This window comes from Varroa destructor, unplaced genomic scaffold (genome assembly GCF_002443255.2).
Source record: "Varroa destructor unplaced genomic scaffold, Vdes_3.0 BEIS01000007.1, whole genome shotgun sequence".
In the NCBI taxonomy this organism is placed as follows: domain Eukaryota; kingdom Metazoa; phylum Arthropoda; class Arachnida; order Mesostigmata; family Varroidae; genus Varroa; species Varroa destructor.
Genome location: NW_019211460.1, coordinates 29,096,592 through 29,113,797, shown reverse-complemented (window position 1 = coordinate 29,113,797; position 17,206 = coordinate 29,096,592). Strand labels below are relative to the sequence as shown.

Sequence of the window (17,206 nt, the reverse complement as noted above, 5' to 3'; positions counted from 1 at the left end):
CCTAAAATTACCTCTATATTTCGGGTATGCCATTTGGCATACCATGATATACCACTGGCTCCCACCACGAAACGACGTCTGTCAATGCGCGGATTCGAACGTATCCCTAAGACTTGCAGACGAACACGTTACCTACTAAGCTATCATGGGGACATCAACTATGCCGCATTGAGTATATATAAATGTAGGCAGAATTGAGACTTCTCGAAGCATTGAGGTCCATTAGTTAACTTAATTAAGTTAATACATGCACGTGAAATGGGAAAAGATAGGGTAACTGTGGAGGGTGGTAAATGTCTCCAATTTTAAAACGTAGCCTTTTTCTAAGTAGGAGGTGCCACCCTAAACCTGTTGTTTTCCTAAAAACCTACGTCTGACCCTGCTGCCAATCTATTTTCCACCTACGCGAAACGTGTTAAATTACGAAAATATCTAGGACGCAAGAAACTTCTATGAATTCGTAACTCGGTCATAACTGTTCGCAGTAGTCATTGTGTAGGCAGTCGGCAGAAAAAAGTTTATTAATTACGTAGTGTTGTAGGTGACAAAATTAGGCTTATGCGCTAAATACTCTTGAGGATCCTAGCTGACATGATGTGTCTTCTTCTATGCTCTTCCTTACCAATCAGGCAAAATGGAATAGAGGACGTCGGGCTGAAATGGGAAGGCTGTCTGCATTTCGTCCACTAATAACTCACTGATCGTCAGATTCTGGCATCGAGAACTACGACATCTCCGACAAAAAAAACTTGTTGGATCTGTGTTAAAGTGTACCCCGCCAAAAAAGCGGGCCTGAACGCGTCATCTTTACCACGTCCGCTGTGGCGGTCGCTTCAACCCTGTCAGCCTGAATTAGCCTAACGAACTCACCAGTCTACGGCATGAAAACAGAGAAATTTCCCTATTCTCGGCAAACATCATTTTTGTATCATACCAGCGAACAGAACTATAAATGCTAGCAGGCCCTCCATTGTCAACGCCGTTTAGGATGAACAGGTACTTCGAGGAGAAGGCGGGTGTTTTAACAAAAGAACGCCAAAGTATTGACAATAGCTCAAATTTGTGTCAGAATAGTCGTCAACGAAAATATGAGATCAGTGTGGATACAGCCATCATATGCATATCGTGATTACGTTCTATGACCTCAGATATCTTTTATGTTAAAATAGTGAATAGACATGGTATTATATATTTAACTCTTTACGTTGCTGACTCCAGATAGCTTAACTGAAATCCTAGACAGAATGCATGTTTTGCCTTTTTCATCTCGACCTAGTCCAGAGATCTAAGTTCCCAAGGCGCATGGTACAGGCTGGTTTGGCAGAACTTAACCAGTCGAAATCTTCTATAACCCATTGAAAACTTTTGGATCAACCTTTAACCGTTAGCAGGTCCAAGAGGCCTTACCTTATCAAGCCTTTCCAGTTTCCTTGCCTCGAGCACAAGTATGCAGACCGCATATTTTTATTCTCATTACACCTGTTCTCAATGGAAGTTGATTATTATTGTAATTATCGCTATGGTGATATAGACATTAAGCTATGCGTTAATTACCTTAATATGCATAAATCCACACACTGTACGCGCTTTACATGAGTATAATTTAATAGATAAGCAGATGGCTTGGCCTAGTGAAGGAAACATCTCTAATTATCATTTGGTCAAGCGCTTTATAATAGCCAGCGCGAAGGCTGCGTCCTAGTACGGTCTGAACGCATTAGTTCCTATGGAGCTAATTATTCTATTGGATGACAGTACAGCCGGTGAAAGATCAAGTGGTAGAGCAGCAGCGACTTTTTCGTTTTAATCCTTTTTAGGTATATTGTGATGACATAATTATATAGACGCTCAAATAAAAGGAGACTTATAAAGTCGACTTTAATACAGTACTACTAGGCAAATTAAAATAGACCGACCGATGTGTTCCTTTGGCAATCTGCTGTCATAGCATGATGTCCTGCTATACTTGATTCATGAAGCGACACCTGTGCTGATTACCCTTTATAGGCATTCTGTGCGTCTGGCCTTGAAGGCCTTAATCTCGCGATAAGATGATGCCTTCAATCAATTACGTCCAACTATCTGATTTTCAATAGATTTACGACCTCATGAGAAAGCTTGGGAATGTACTCGAATCACAAGCAACAACAACTTAACTATAACAGTAATATTCAGTAACGAACACGGTGACATCAGAAGCTCAAATCTATCTTGTCCTTCACTTAAGATTATATTTCGGTAGCATTTGTATCCGGAAATAATTTAACATTGGGTAGCTTCAAAGGACGCGTATTCGATAGCTGTCATTCTTTGTAGTTCTCCTCTCGTAGCAAAGACCTAGTGCAAATCCGCTTTGGTGTGAAGCGGCCTAATTCTAGAAGGAGTACGAAGAAAGACTATACAGACTAAAAATGCACGGGTTTAAAAAAACAGGGCGACCCATTAAAATCTTTCAGACCACACTGTGCTGTATAATGAATATAGCGAGCAAAATAAGCGAACTCTATTTTGAACTATGAAAGAACATCATCCAATAAACAATTTAGCAATCACAGACGCTACCCTATTGATAAACTAGCTAATTACTACAACACGATACAAAGGCAAACACAGGGGTAAGGGGTCGTTCCTCCATATAGCATTTATAAGAATGCCAGTAAGTGATCATTTTAAAATGGGATACTTTACACTAAAATAAACTATAAGCATTTTTACTAATTAAAAAAGTAGGAAAAAAGCTAACAAAGATGCACAATAGACAAGAATATACTTGCAACAATTTACTTCGCAACAACAAAACTTGACAAATTCCTTACAAGTTGTATGAACTTTCATTACAAATAAAGATTAATTTGGTGAATTGTTAAGAGTTGGAAATGCAGAGGGAAGATTTATCTTCACATGAGTGTTGAACCTACAAGGATTTCAAAAACCGCGAAATACATCAGATCTGAAAGGAATGGGGGTTCAAGACAAAGGAACAGTTTCCTGTTCTCCTGTTTTATATAAGGGATGAACCCGCAAACTGGACGTAGCTCTTAACTAGGCTCACGCATTTTTCTTGAACCTAGATGTTAGCAGAGCAGTAGATGTACCCTGTTGTGGAAAAACTGACGTGAGCTGCCTTTGAAAGTTTTTGATCAAAAGGCGTCCCTGATCTACGTGCCACAGATAAGTTCTAAAAACTGCTGTGTCTGTCAGAAGTGTTCACCGTGAGGGAACAATACCCTCAAAACCGTGCATTCGATCCACCATCCTCGGCGGTTTCCGACGACTCTTGCTAGCTCAATGTTTCCATTGCTAAGGCCAATAGTTCAAAGAAATGATAATAACTTCGGTCATATCTAGTTGCCCCTTGGTCGCTAGCTTCAGTTCTTGAAGTCCGCAGTTAAGGACGAGGTGGAATGCGCACAGCTTTTGCCTCATCTTTAGACAGACGATAACTGGTAACGACCCAGTTTTCCCAAACATCAGCCAATGGCCCTACTTTCTATTGAAATCCGACAGTCAGCGAACAGAACTGCTATTGCAAGAAACAAACGTCACATCACTATCGCCAGCAAAAATATATAAAAAAACCGCAGTGGATTCGGCTTTAGAATATCGAAGCTTTCTGTACTTTTTGGCAAGGCACACATTAATTTAACCTGAATTCACAAACGTTTTTTGTTGTCTTCAACCTTTATTGTCCAAAAAATCCGTATAGCGCCCATTACTTCCGGTCGGTATAACACGACAAGATGTTTTCCTTAAGCCATATCCAGTTTAGAAAGGAAGACTAAGACCCTGCCGGGGGAGTGAATCAAAGATCATTGATTATCGAAAAATCTCCTCTAGACCCCAGCCCTGATCACTGTACATCCAGTGAGGCGCACAACACAGTGAAGATAGCGGTTTTCTTCCCATTGACAAGGTCAATGGCCGGCGTTCTACGCCAACCCATCAGCATACCTTAACTTAATTTCCTTTTTTCCAGGCGTCAAAAGTAAATCGAGCCTCGTTTTGATAAGACGCTAGTGTAAATGCGAGATACCCTTCTGGCTGATGCCACTGGCGCAGAGCAAGGTAATTTCACATGCATATACCTTTTTTTGGATTATTTAACCTACTGGAGACTGAAGACAGTATTTGTCATATAGTTAGATGCGTAAGACGCATTTTTGACGGCGATTTAACATCTGTTAACTAAAAGGCAGACATTCGAAAGTCTGTATGAATTTATTTTCTCAAATTAACTTACATAATATTAGTACTAGTAGTGGCAGAAATAACAGTATAAATTCCAGCTGTTACTTTACTTATACTCGGCAGATTTTCACTAATATATATATATATATATATATAGAATTTTCAAAACGTTTAATTGGTCCTAACTTTGGTAGCCTGGTAAAATTTAAATCGTCGCTGTACACATAGTTCTTAGCTGTTCATTTATCTGTCAAGTGTATGAAGTCTAAAAATCGTTTACATTCATACACATAACAAATGAATAGTAACCCAGCTATTCCCTAAAAAAGCCCAAAGAACGACTTCCCGATTTTGTGCCTTGAGCCATACTACTTTATGGCATGTCGAAGTCAGAACGCCTATTTTAGTCTGCATCCGTCAGTCTATTTCTACAATTGTTAGTTTTAGCAATGAACCTAACCCTTTTATAGTACGATTTCGCAGTGAATCGAGGCTAAGTGATCTCGGTCGGATAAAGGTAAATAAACACATTTGATAATAATGTATCTATTATATTATCTCGCACAGAGAACGGCGTTAAAGTCAAACAAACCTCGTCCAGGTTGAATCTCGTTTGAGAACATTTTGTTATCAGCTAATCTGCTTCATAACCATCTGCAGTCCTGGAGATTTCCAGGTGAAGGAACCACTGAGTGGTTTCCGTTTAGAGACGATAACAGCTGCAGATATTTATCAAAAGTAATGCTTATCTCAAGTCCGACAGTGTCGTGTCCGATATTGTTTGAGGTAGATTCCAATCAGAATCGTAGTCTCGTGTCTTTTTATTACGGGAAACAGTACTCAAATACCAACCGTGACTAAATGCGGTTTGGCCTTGCTAGAGAAAAGGCCACGGAGTACTTCAGGCAAAATGTTCCTAAGAGAAAATATCTTGAAAAATAGCACGCTTCGTGTTGCCATGCTGAATTTTTAGTGTATACCGCGCTGGAGAAAATTAAAAAGCTCATAGTCCGCTATATAACGAATGATCACTGCTTTGAAGCATATCTTAACTGTTTTAGTTTTCAAACTAGTATCTTTCTTCAAGATACTTCAGCGTAATAAACCGGTGCTCTTTATTGATCGTCGTTATTCTATGCTACAATTAAGTCCTTACCTATATGGCGAAATACAGTAACCCAGACTCGTTTACTTAGCCAACCCCGTTATGGGTTTTCGATTGACTGACATCATTTACAAACGCAGTGATAGGTAAAGGTATCTAAATTAGAGAATTTACATAGTTTAGACTTGTTCCAAATCATTAGACCATTACTTTCGTAGAGGTATGCTGCCTTGAGCCAACGAAAAGACTGTAGCGTACCAACATAGCTGTCTTGCAATCTAGTGGATATACTATACATATTAAAGATAAATATAGAGTTATATAGATGCACAGACGATACATTAAATACTCCCGTCATTAAATATCAAATCCCAATTATTTTGCCGGAAAGTCGGAGATCAATAACAGTAACTCAGTATATAAATCATATCCCGCGCACCATGTATGTACTTACTCACCGGTGCAATTAGCCCAGCTTTTACAGTGCATATGGTCTATGTTACCTACTCAGGCTATCGTTTCAACATTGTGTGCATCCGCAGTCATGCTTCTTGGTAGTAAAGCCTTCTTTACCAGGTTATGCTAACTACGTGTAACCCCCACCGCAACGGCAGTGAGAAACTCCAGTCGGTCGTTTGTTGTGTGCCTGTGCCAGGACACATACAAAAAACGAGTACTTTGTTTTCAGAGTGACCATGGCTCACTATCTGCCATGGATCACCGAGAAGTCAGCTACAGGCCACGATTCCCAACCCCCCACAGTAGCATGCGCCAGAGGAAAACTTTACAAAGTAAAAACTTTTAACCCTTCCTAATATCTCATGGTATTCAAAAGAGTAGAGACTATGACTTTGTGGGGTCTTGGCCCCTTATCACCAGCCAACCGGCCCACCGACCTCGCTAAACGAACTAACATCGCCGTTTTGGCCATGTTGAGCAGTGAGAGTAGAAACAGCAACCAACCTTAGGAGCCCCACTATGTGGCCGCTTGTGCCTTTCACCCCATCTCAGCACGGCTTCTTCGGTTCCCTGACTTCCCTTCGTAATTCGTCCGCGGTAGCTTTTTGCTAGTGCTGGTCCAGAAACGCGCTCTTATCGATACACGGAGCTTGAGAAGGCCACTTATTAGGACCAACTAACTTATACAGCTAACTCTTTGCTCTGGAAATTTGAGGCACTTACATAGGGAAATAGCTGTTATGACATCTGTAAGCAGTTGACGACTCATACTGCCAGTTAGTCTTCTAATAGGCAAGACTAATTCCCATTATAAATTAGCCCATAATACAAAAGCCCACATGACTCTGATGGCCAGCTCTTGGATAAAGAAAGTTCAATTGAGTATACCTATCATAGTTTCCTATGGTTACTAAAATGGCCAGGCAAGTAGAATGAATCAAATAGAAACGAATAAAGTGTTGAGAACAGCACAGCTCCCGCTATTCTACCCAATGCTCACTCAGCACAAATCAATAGGATGGCAGAGAGAAAACTCGAAAGGTCAACTACTACTACTTGTGCTTCAGCCAGCGGCTCAATGTCTATCTGTCGATCCACTCCTGTGCCAATTAAAGGATGACACTACGAGGTTTTTTGTCGTCACTAGCGAAGACTCAAGTAAGCCACCTACTTGGTTTCCGTTTGGTTTGGCTAAAGAAAAAAAAAACAATCATGAAGAGAGGTCCCGAAGGACCAAGAACGCAAATAAAGGGACAAAAGACGATTGAAAATAGGAAAATCACTTAAACCTAAGGTGATGTGGACAGGAACAACGACCCCTGCAGTTACTACTTATGTCCAGCCAACATTTCTTAGGTTGTTCGTTAGTTCTAAATAAAAACGGAGTTAGGTCTTAGTCGCGAATCGGATCTACAAAGCAAGAAGGAGGATTGCGCGTCCCTTTTATGATGTTATCCTCTCTGGTTTGCCCACTGCCGTTATATAATGACAACAACGATAATAGTACCAAATGTAATTTGGCTGACTAAAAATAGAGGACAAGATCAAGCAAATGTACAGAGACTATTAGCATGATCGCTGTGTGTATAATTCTATCTGCTTCGAGGATGATCTGACAAACGTTCCATCGTTTGTCGGATTTATTTAGTCGGAGGCACACGTCACTGCGTGCTTATCGGGCTCAATGCGCGTGCGTTTCCCTTAGCATCGTTAAGCGAACGGATGCAACTGAATCCAAAAGAATAACATCGTTATGTAACCAAGCACAGCTCAGAATGAGCATATAGTAACGCTTGAATACAGGCGAGTACGTTGGGATTGACTTTAACAAAATAGAGTAAAAGCATTTAATCCACGTTTGCCCTCATTGCCATCATTTCCTGTACAATTTGGAAGATCAGGTGGTAAGATCGTTGTCTAAATAAAAACAAATAGAAACGTTTATAATTAACTAACAGTTTATTACTATAGGCTAAGAATAAGGTCAAGGTAAATGACGTTGTTGATAATTTAAAAAAGGTGTTCTTCGTTCGGAACGGTCGAGGTCCCTTTGAAATGAACTTAGCTATAAGTTCATTTCTTAAGTACTGGGAAGAGCGGACGTCATACGGGTCTGCACTAAACAAATGAACAAGAGACCAATGCCAGTAAAATCGACTGGGGTCAAATATTGAAAGCACTGACGTTACGATAGATAGATAGATAGGTAGCGATGGACAGTGAGTAATTAGTTACAGAGTAAATTAGGTGCAGATGTGATTGCAAAATCAGCTCAAACGCAAGCAGTAAAGTCTGCCTAGGGTCAACGCATATGAAAGTGAGCCAGACTCGTTGCGTGAGCGGAGGGTAATTACGCTACCGAAAAATAATATCAGTCGTCGGATAGTCAGAAGGGAAATAAGCTTTATTCATTTTAAGGGAAAAATCAGTTTTCAAGAATTGCTAATATGGTCCCACGCCGCTGCTGATTGACCATCTGAAACTCTCCTAACCCCGTCTAATTAAAGCCATAATGTTTCGCATAGTTGCAGTTAAAAAATATTTTTAATACTAGTATGTCCTTCCCATGAGAGTGCGCGAAGCCAATAAACAGTTCCTTTGTGTTCTGATAAATTAAACAAAAAAAAAATAGTATAACTTATCGACCCAGTTGACATTAGGCGACACCTATGAAGACCTTTAACGCTAATTTCACGTTTGAAGATGCGTTGTTTTTCTTCTCATATGCCACATTTTCAGAAGAGCATATCTTCTAGCTTCTTAGGCTGACCTTGGTGTATATATATATAAATTATTTCGAGTATCTGTACGGTTACAAAGGAGTTGAAAGTAACGTTTACCTCATTAAATTTTTTCTGAGACAGATTAACTAATGTATTATCTCCCCTAGGGAGTGACTGGTGTTAGTATGATTATATGGCTACAGAAGCAGAATGCGTAGGTTAATACAAAAAAGAGGCGCACCGAGTAGGTAGAAATCGATTAGATTCAACGAAATCCGCTATGAGCGATTAACTAGCGTTTAGCGACAGGCTGAAGTCCCTGCAGCAGAGATATGTGTATACAAAAACACCTCGGAAAACACCCATCGATGCTACGACACGAGCGCCATCCGCAAATATTAGCAAAATTGATTTGTCCACTTCTGGCTGCATTCAGCTTCATCCGGTTATGTCTGAAGTCTTCACAGTTGGGGTTTTTTGTTACCATTGAGCGCCGACTACCTACTGCTCGAATCTATGTAACCAGCCTGTCAATCACAACGGATACCAACCCTAGTTGCCAAATCCAAGTAAGCTTGTGTTGCTGATGTGGCACGTCATACCTTTGTTGATTGTTTGAGATTAATATATGAAGAATGAAGCTTAGCTATTTTCTACGACTTATAAGACTGATGTCGTTCCGACCTTGTCCGTTACAGATGCGTATTCTGCTCTCGATAGAGGTATATGCCATGACAAACATGGAAATCGCTATGAAAATTGAACAATTACGCACCCAGTTTTACTCTATGAAAAATCAAAGATAAATGTGGAGGGCGTCCTCGACCCCAATAATGTAAGCTTGATCTGAGATGATGAGACCAATGTGTGGATCTTACTAGTTCCACAGATGAAAGTCTCAGCTTCAATGAACGAATTTGCCGAGCAGCTGAAGACCGGCATATTGACAGAACACCGCATCGATTTAGAAGAGGTCTTTAGATTCTAGGTATATTTTCGAGTAGTTCATGAACATAAACTGCGCTTTTTATAACTCAGATGTTATTGGATCGATCCCCTGCGTTGTTATTTGTAGAGTCAACCTGTACGCTTAAACGGCAGCCATAATTTTTACCGTTCGTTCGTTCGTTTGTTTTATCGTTCTCTGATTACCAGCCTTCGTTTCTTTGGATTTCCTGCCTAGCTAGATTATATATACGCATTAAAGTTCCATGCAACAATGCCAATTTCATATCCATTCCATGTCGCACAAGTCGCAAATTTAACTACTGGAGCCGTACGGACTGGCGCATTGCTGCATTGAGGCAGGATCGACTGCGGACCATTAGTTGTTAACGACCATTGACTTCACTGCAGCTCGTACGTTATTTTCCGTAACCCACTCTCCTGGACAAGGGTCAGCGTCGGTGAGTGACGCGTTCTTTTCATGATTAGTGCATCACAGATGTCAGTTCAACTGTCAGGCCACGGTGTACCAACGTATACACCTATCTTCATTTACACGTAACTGGGTCCCATTCTTTTTGCCGCGATCAGACGCACAAATCTACGTGCACTAGACATTCTTGGTTCATTCGAAAATAAGTGGCACTCCGAAATGTGCATTAGCATGGGTTTGTGCTTTCGTTTGAACTAGCTTGCATCGTGTATGCTTGCTATGCAAGAAGGCGAAAATGAATTAAGTTGAACCATCTGCCGATCGACGGGACAGATCGCTCTGGTGAACATTGTCATCATTGCTGTTGATGTCGCTTTAGCCGAGCTGCAAACGAGCATCCAAAGACCTAACACTGCGATAACGAACGAAAAGCGCAACTGCGGCCGAGGTCGACTGATGTGACTCCGTACGAATTGGCGAAGACAGAAAAAGACACCGAGGAGAGAGAGAGAGAGAGAGAGAGAGAGATAAAGGAAAACAGGGCGAGAGCATATGACTGTTCGCTGATGACCACGCACAAGGCTCCGAGGTCGAGTTGAAGGGGGCCTCGCAGGAGCTAGTTGTGGTCGAACGTATGTATTGCACGCGGCATATTCAGACAGGGACTCGAAGAATCCTCGCGGGTGGCTGGTATTTACTCATTTTGTGTAGTCTCTCCTCCGCTTTGGAAACGTTATGGCTTCTACTACTCCAAAGGCTTCACTGGTATCGCTCATTCCGACATTAAATGAAGGCTTCTGCCGTCCTGCAAGGTGTCGTTTCGAGCTCGGATTAATACTGCTACTGAACTCAGCTGATAGCATCGTATGACGACAATGCCCATTGCACCAAAAAAGACTAAAACGCAGAACGACAGAGCACAACAAATAGGTAGCTACGTATTTCTATGTGTCTGTACATGTGTAGCGAACTATAGAAATTGCTGGTGGAGTTGCACTGGGTGTATTGCTGCGTTATAGTTCTGCACTATAAAAGTCCTATCGTGCAATAGCATACTGAAGTATAGTCTAGGTCAGTGGGAAGCGAACGGACTAGGAGGACGCCGGACGGTGCCCCACAATCAACAGAAGAGCTGGAGGCAGGCATAAAATATGTTCATGAATAGAAGGCAGGTTAGTACATGGATGATTTCTAGATGGGAAACGTGAACCGATTCACATCCAGTTCCAATGAAAGGGGGTGTGCAGAGGTGGCATTGGATCCGATGGCGCTCCAGCGAGAGAGGTTCAGATGTGAAAAGCGCTTAGATGCAGAAAACGAAGATGTATAAAATAATAGGTATTTTCGAGCTAGAGCTAGTTAAACAAGATCGTAGATATGAGTTACAAACTGGACAAAGTTGTTACATGTCGTCTTACTTGTATTCTGAGTATGTATCAGTGTATCTGTATGTGCAGTACTGCCGTTTCGGAGCAGGATAAGTCTGACGACAGGCAGAAAACCAGCTAGGCCGGTACAGCTGGATCTACTCAGACTACTGCAGAACATATACAACTGCAATCTATATAGCGCATATAATTGTGCTTAGATTGGGTAGACGTTTGTTTCGTTTCCAACCAGATTACTCTGTGAATATTTATTAAACTGTATTTGCCAAATGCGAACATGTAATTAGTTTGATCGTTACGGCTTCAAAATTTATTGTTGCTAAAGAAAGAAAAGTATAAAAATATTGATAACTACAATACTAAGATGAAGAAAACTATTATTCCTGCTTAAGGCACGTAAAAAGACGATTTCAAGGAACGGCTGTAATCACGCACTGAAGTTTATCGTGAGATTGTCTATTAACACACATTTGAAATGGTTCCTAGATTGAATATATCTGTGACATTGAGGTTCCTATAATAGCATTTTGAAAAAAATCTAAAGCTTAAATGAGGGTTTTTTTAAATCGTTCGTTAGGCTCGATTGTGACATTAATTTTGTATCGATGTACCTAAGCGGTACTTCGGCCAGCTTGTACTAAATCAATGTGTGCTATACTACAAACTGCTATCCTTTCCCTCTTCCCAACTGTTTCCATGACACATGTTGTATTGATTGTCTGCTGCATAATGAGAATATTAATCTGCTTAGAATTAGAGCCCTGCTGGTGAATTTCTTACCGAACCGGACAAAAATCGGTAAGCCCATACAGCCTATTGTTGAAGCTTTAGTAGACAATCGCCTGTGGGCCTAAAACGGCTGAATCAATGTCACGCCATCCTCGAAGCAGCATTGTTCCAGTATCCCAGTTGAATGCGTCCGCAGCGCCCTGTTAGGCTTACCAGCGGTCACCAACTTTCTTCTGCGCACTGATCACAACAGACCTCGCAAACGACGCCATTTTAAGCAAATGAACCAGATGTGCTCCGTCTTCCGGAGTTACGACCTGTGTAACAGTCGTTTTTGTGGCGTTCTTCTTGTCTCTCCTACCTTTTGTCTGTTTGTTCTATTAACACTAATGTAATGTCAACTGTAGAAATCGGTATAGATATTGCAGAAGTTTTGTTTTCTCCTTTCCACTTCAACTAAAAACAACTATCGGCCGACTTCGGTCGAAGAGTTGCTTTTGTTCTTGTCACGCATTAGGAGCACAAACACGTATAGACATATATGGTAGGTTGTCTGTGCTAAAGCCAGCATTAACTGAACGGTGCTACTGTCAAGGATTGGATCTACACAGTTTTACCCCCTAAAGAGACGCTCTTCCGACAAGAAATTATCGCCAGATTTTGTGTGCAGAATGTGCAGCTTCGGGCCGGCGGCTGTTGTTATTCGATTTGCAGTGCGCAAACATGGAGCATCAACGAAGGTTTGTCAAAGCGGCGACGATGCTGCCAGCCACTACAATATCTAGGACGGTAATATGATTTTCTTACGTGGGGTATAATTGTTTTTCCTTGTTGCATGCATGTGTCTGTAGATTGGTTAAGTTTAGAGGTATGTATGGAAATAACAGAGCGCCAGTTTTCACACTTTTGCTACTAAATTTCAAAGCTGATTGCTAATGGGCTTGTCAACAACAGGGTGTTCGTGATAAAACAATAGGTATTAAGTAGATTACGCTTGGTTATCAATAATGTATCGGGCAATTTCTTGTAAACTCTTCTACATCGTCTAATATATAGTTTTCATTTTGACAAAAATTTGAGCCTCATAAATGTCAAAAAAAAAGATGTTGCCCTTAAAACATTGTATATCATTGGGTATCATTAGCTCATGTAGACTAAGATCGTGTAACTTTTTGCCAAAGTTTAATTGCAACACCTGTTCGTATTGCCCGATTAATGTTTATTTACATGTTTATTTGAAACAATGTTTATTTGCAAGGCCTTTAAGATGGTTCAAGCGTGTTTTCCCATGGCATTCCAGTACCTCGTGGAGCCAACTAAGCGCTGAGAAAGTATAGCTTCGTTGTTCACGTACGCGCATGATAAAGTAACCCTATTCAAAGATTGAAGCGCAGGGCTTTATTTTCAACTATGAAATTGCGAATGATGAAGCCACTGGTCGGACATTTGTACAAGGTTCTAGGTCTAGCGAAAAAGTGATGAGACTTTTGTGATAAGGCCACGTCGTTTTGTCCATGTCTCTCTCTGCTGCCACTAAGTCACATATCATATAGGTTAAACTGTCGTAGCTGATGTACGTTACCCACATGCAGTCCTTCCTGCTTAGCGTTGACAAGTCAGAAGTCTCATACTTTAGGGATGTATGTATTTATCGTTGTTGTAGCGGTCCGATGATCACGTCGGATGTGGTTTCTGCTTTTAGCAAATAATCTATAAATCCATTTGGCCTTGGTCTGCATTATAGTCTGGATTAGGTTATATAAGGCTGTCAAGCAAGCTGTTTCCACAGGTAGTAGGCGATATGCACATCGCTTTGACAACTAAAGCCTGGTTGAGATTGGAAAAAGACCAAAGGCTAATAAGCTTACTTCAATAGGGAATCGTAAGCATCTCTAAGCAGAGTCGCCTTGGCATACCAAGTACATTTGTTCCTCTTGCCGGACCATCAGACAAATCCAACATGTACCAGTCACCATGAGACTAACACCTTAACCTTAATCGATCTTCTTAATTACACCGCTATAACTAACCTGTCATAGAATTATAGGCAACGTTTTACTGACGCTAAGCATCTGTCTCGCTTACAATTAAGTCGGACGAACAACTGCGAGCCGAAATAATTTGCTTAAAAAAGCACGAGATTTTTTCTACCGTAGTTAACATGGAGCAATGCTAACTGCTCAAATTGCTACTACTTCATATCGAATCTACTGCCAAACTTGGTTCTTTTTTTTCCTGGGCGGAATAGTAGTACAAACGCGTAACGCTCTTTGGGAATCCCACATGGTACCCAGTTTGTGACAACGAATCGATCCAGAATTAGATCATTTGTTATGCGGGCGACATGCTCGCAGAGGCATAATGGCTTCAACGTCATTTGCCCTGTTATGTGTGTATAATGTAACACGAACAGTAGAGGTTTTGCAAAAATTACTATAGCTCACAGTAATGATTGTTGGCTAGCTGTTTCTCAGCAGCTTGAACTCCTGAAATGTGATCGCACGACAACCGTAGAGACACCTGCATGAGGGATATACCCTTCAAAGTGAAGTAATGGGTCGGGACATTCGCGTTGTCTTAAGCTTCTGTCCTGCCTACCTAACTTACCATTAATGCTTCTGTGTCATTTGGTTGTTTGCAACATTCATTAGCATTTGGTGTACGCGAATTAGCCGGCCGTCGGGTGTTTCCTACGCAGCTGTGAGGTCATACGTCGAATACTCTAGGCTAGGTCCTTTTCTATTGAGTTGTCTAAAGGTGCAAACTATCAAACCAGCAGAATAAATTCGTTTTTTTGGGGTAGCAATAATTCTTGAATTTGGCTTATGACAAAAACCTCGAGGTTGGAAGTATAAGATCGGTTAGGTTTTTGTTATTAGGGATGATTGCTTGTGATTTATGTGGACCAAGTGGAAACGGTCAACTTCGAAGACGAGTAGCTTCAACGCATAGAGTCACGTTCACGATCACGAAGACATAGCATTTATATTAAGTATAGATATGATGAATTAAACACTGGTAACGTTGAAATTCGGCATTTGTTTACGTGGCACGGATAGTGTTTACATGTTCACAAGAGCAGTTCTCAGTTGGCTAGTAGTAACCGCCGGTTGTGCACCGTGGGCAATGAAAACCGGGGGCTACGTATCGTATCTACTATGTGACCGTTTCTGCTCTGATACATCTTTACAGTTGTGACTACTCTTTGGCAAATTCCGAGTTAACCTAGACAAATTGTTCTTCGTTGAATCTAATGACTATTAATGTTCCGGCATCTCAGGCAAAGTTTCTTAATTAAGGGCAACGAATTCTTGTTTGTCTTTTTAGCAATGGGTGAAGGCCCAGAGCTTTCCTTAAAAAGCCAAGTTTGATTCTGGCCGAGGTTCGCAGCGGTTAGTTTCTTCCAATATGGTTAAACAGTGTACGACACCCTCACAGCAATGAAGGGCGCAATTTGTACGATTCAATGTGATCGAATGATAGTGAAGACGTTCTGAAACATTGCATCTAACTCTATGAAAGAAAATAACGGCTCAATGGGTAATATACACAGATATTTTATTTATTTCGCTATTTTCTTCCTTTACTAAATTTGTTTGATTTCATAGTCATCTTGCTTGGCAATCGATTCACCTCCCTACGCTGTATCTTGAAAAAGACGTATGAAACATAATAGAAAACTGTCGGGTATATGTAACCAGGCGCAGAATGAAAAACAGATCACCCAAAAGACAATATTATTATTATTTTCCAATATATTATATGTGACATCGACTGAAGTGATTTCTCCCACTGTGTACGCGCCATGCAACGCTATAGTAAAGCATCGAACACGTTTGAATTAGCACGATGGCATGACAAAATGTACCAGTCGTCGCCTGTTGTGCCTCTTTATCATCTGTTTCGTCCTCTTCGATTAGTCGATTTCGCTCGCCGTCGGTTCGCCGTAGGACACGTTCTCTTTTACAAATGGAAGGGCGCGAACATTTTTCCATCTGTAGGATTCATTAACGGCCGACGGCCGGCCACTAAGTCGTCCGATTATCGCAGATCTGAAAGTCTCTGCTTCTATCGGAGTTTACACCAAGCTGGCAAGGTCCACAGATTGCTCCGCTTCCAATCCACGAATTTTATGCCTCGTTCCTCCCCTAGCTATCTGTCGCTTCAGCTAACGCCATCAGCGGGCGCTGACTAATTTGATACAATATGCCGTCTGTTCCGCTGTCGTTTTACTCCGTTTCCTGGTAGGAGGAAACGTCCAAGCGTTTATCTACTCTCTGACATTCAATTTTCGGACGTTGTTCGCCTCGAGCGGTGAGTGAATAGTCCATGTTACGTTTGTAGCGGGCAAGCTTTTTTCTCCTGTACGGATGACTTGCTAGCTTCTGCTCCGAGGAAACAGGTGGTTGGAAATCTCTTTCCTTGCCTCCTGCAGTCGCACATCAAGAGTTGGGCTCGAGGCTGAAGAAACTAGTTCGACCAAAAAGTCCAAAAATCATTTCAGGCCGACAACTGAGCCGATTCCCATTCTTAGAACTGCCTGATGGCTATCTTGGGCCAATCGTGAATTGGTAGCCGGCTGCCGTAACTGATTCGGATATGACTTTTTATCAATACCTCTCGTACGTATGGGTATGTTTCTATAATGCAACAGAAGGTTGACTCAGAAAACCTTTTCCTAAGCGTGGAAACATGCAGCCACTGATTCGTCGACACGACTGACGGCGTTAGTGCCTAAACCGGCCTTTAAAGACTCGTAAAGCTACGTCGCTAAATAAGCAACAACGAGAACCCCACCAAATCTAGAAAAACCTTAGAACCTTCCGACCCATACATCTTTACGTGTTAGCTAGAGGGCTAGCCTCGTCGACTCAAAGTATAATCCACCCCCGTGTATCGTAGTGGAACCTCCAACGCTTCTCTCAATTTTCTTTCTCTAAGCGCCACAGCCATATGCGATTCATGAAAGTTTAATAGGCGTACGAGCCGTTGGAAGTTCATTAGAACGTCAAAAGTCTAACAGCAGTCAGACTATCCTATAGTGACGTTCCAACGCAACCTGAGAAGTTGAACTTGAGGTAGCGGAAAAGAAGAATCAGGCTCAACCAAGATACTTTGGCGATGTCAACATCTTTAAAGTCATAAGCTGGCTCTTCAGTTGATCTAGGGTAAGACATCAGCACGCACAAGATACAGTATATGAACTGGCAGCTATAAGGAACAGCCGTAATATTAC

General features: G+C 41.4%; 1 long non-coding RNA gene across 2 annotated transcripts in view; it reads left to right on the top strand.

The window, feature by feature from the left end:
- Positions 1-17,206, top strand: part of LOC147754547 (uncharacterized) — a 63,626-nt gene that overhangs the window by 29,051 nt on the left and 17,369 nt on the right. The window contains exons 2-3 of one of the 2 annotated variants that reach the window (XR_015317076.1): positions 630-996; positions 3,977-4,065. This is a non-coding gene — a long non-coding RNA (uncharacterized LOC147754547). The remainder of the gene's footprint in view (positions 1-629; positions 997-3,976; positions 4,066-17,206) is intronic. The other variant, XR_015317077.1, reaches the window with a different exon arrangement.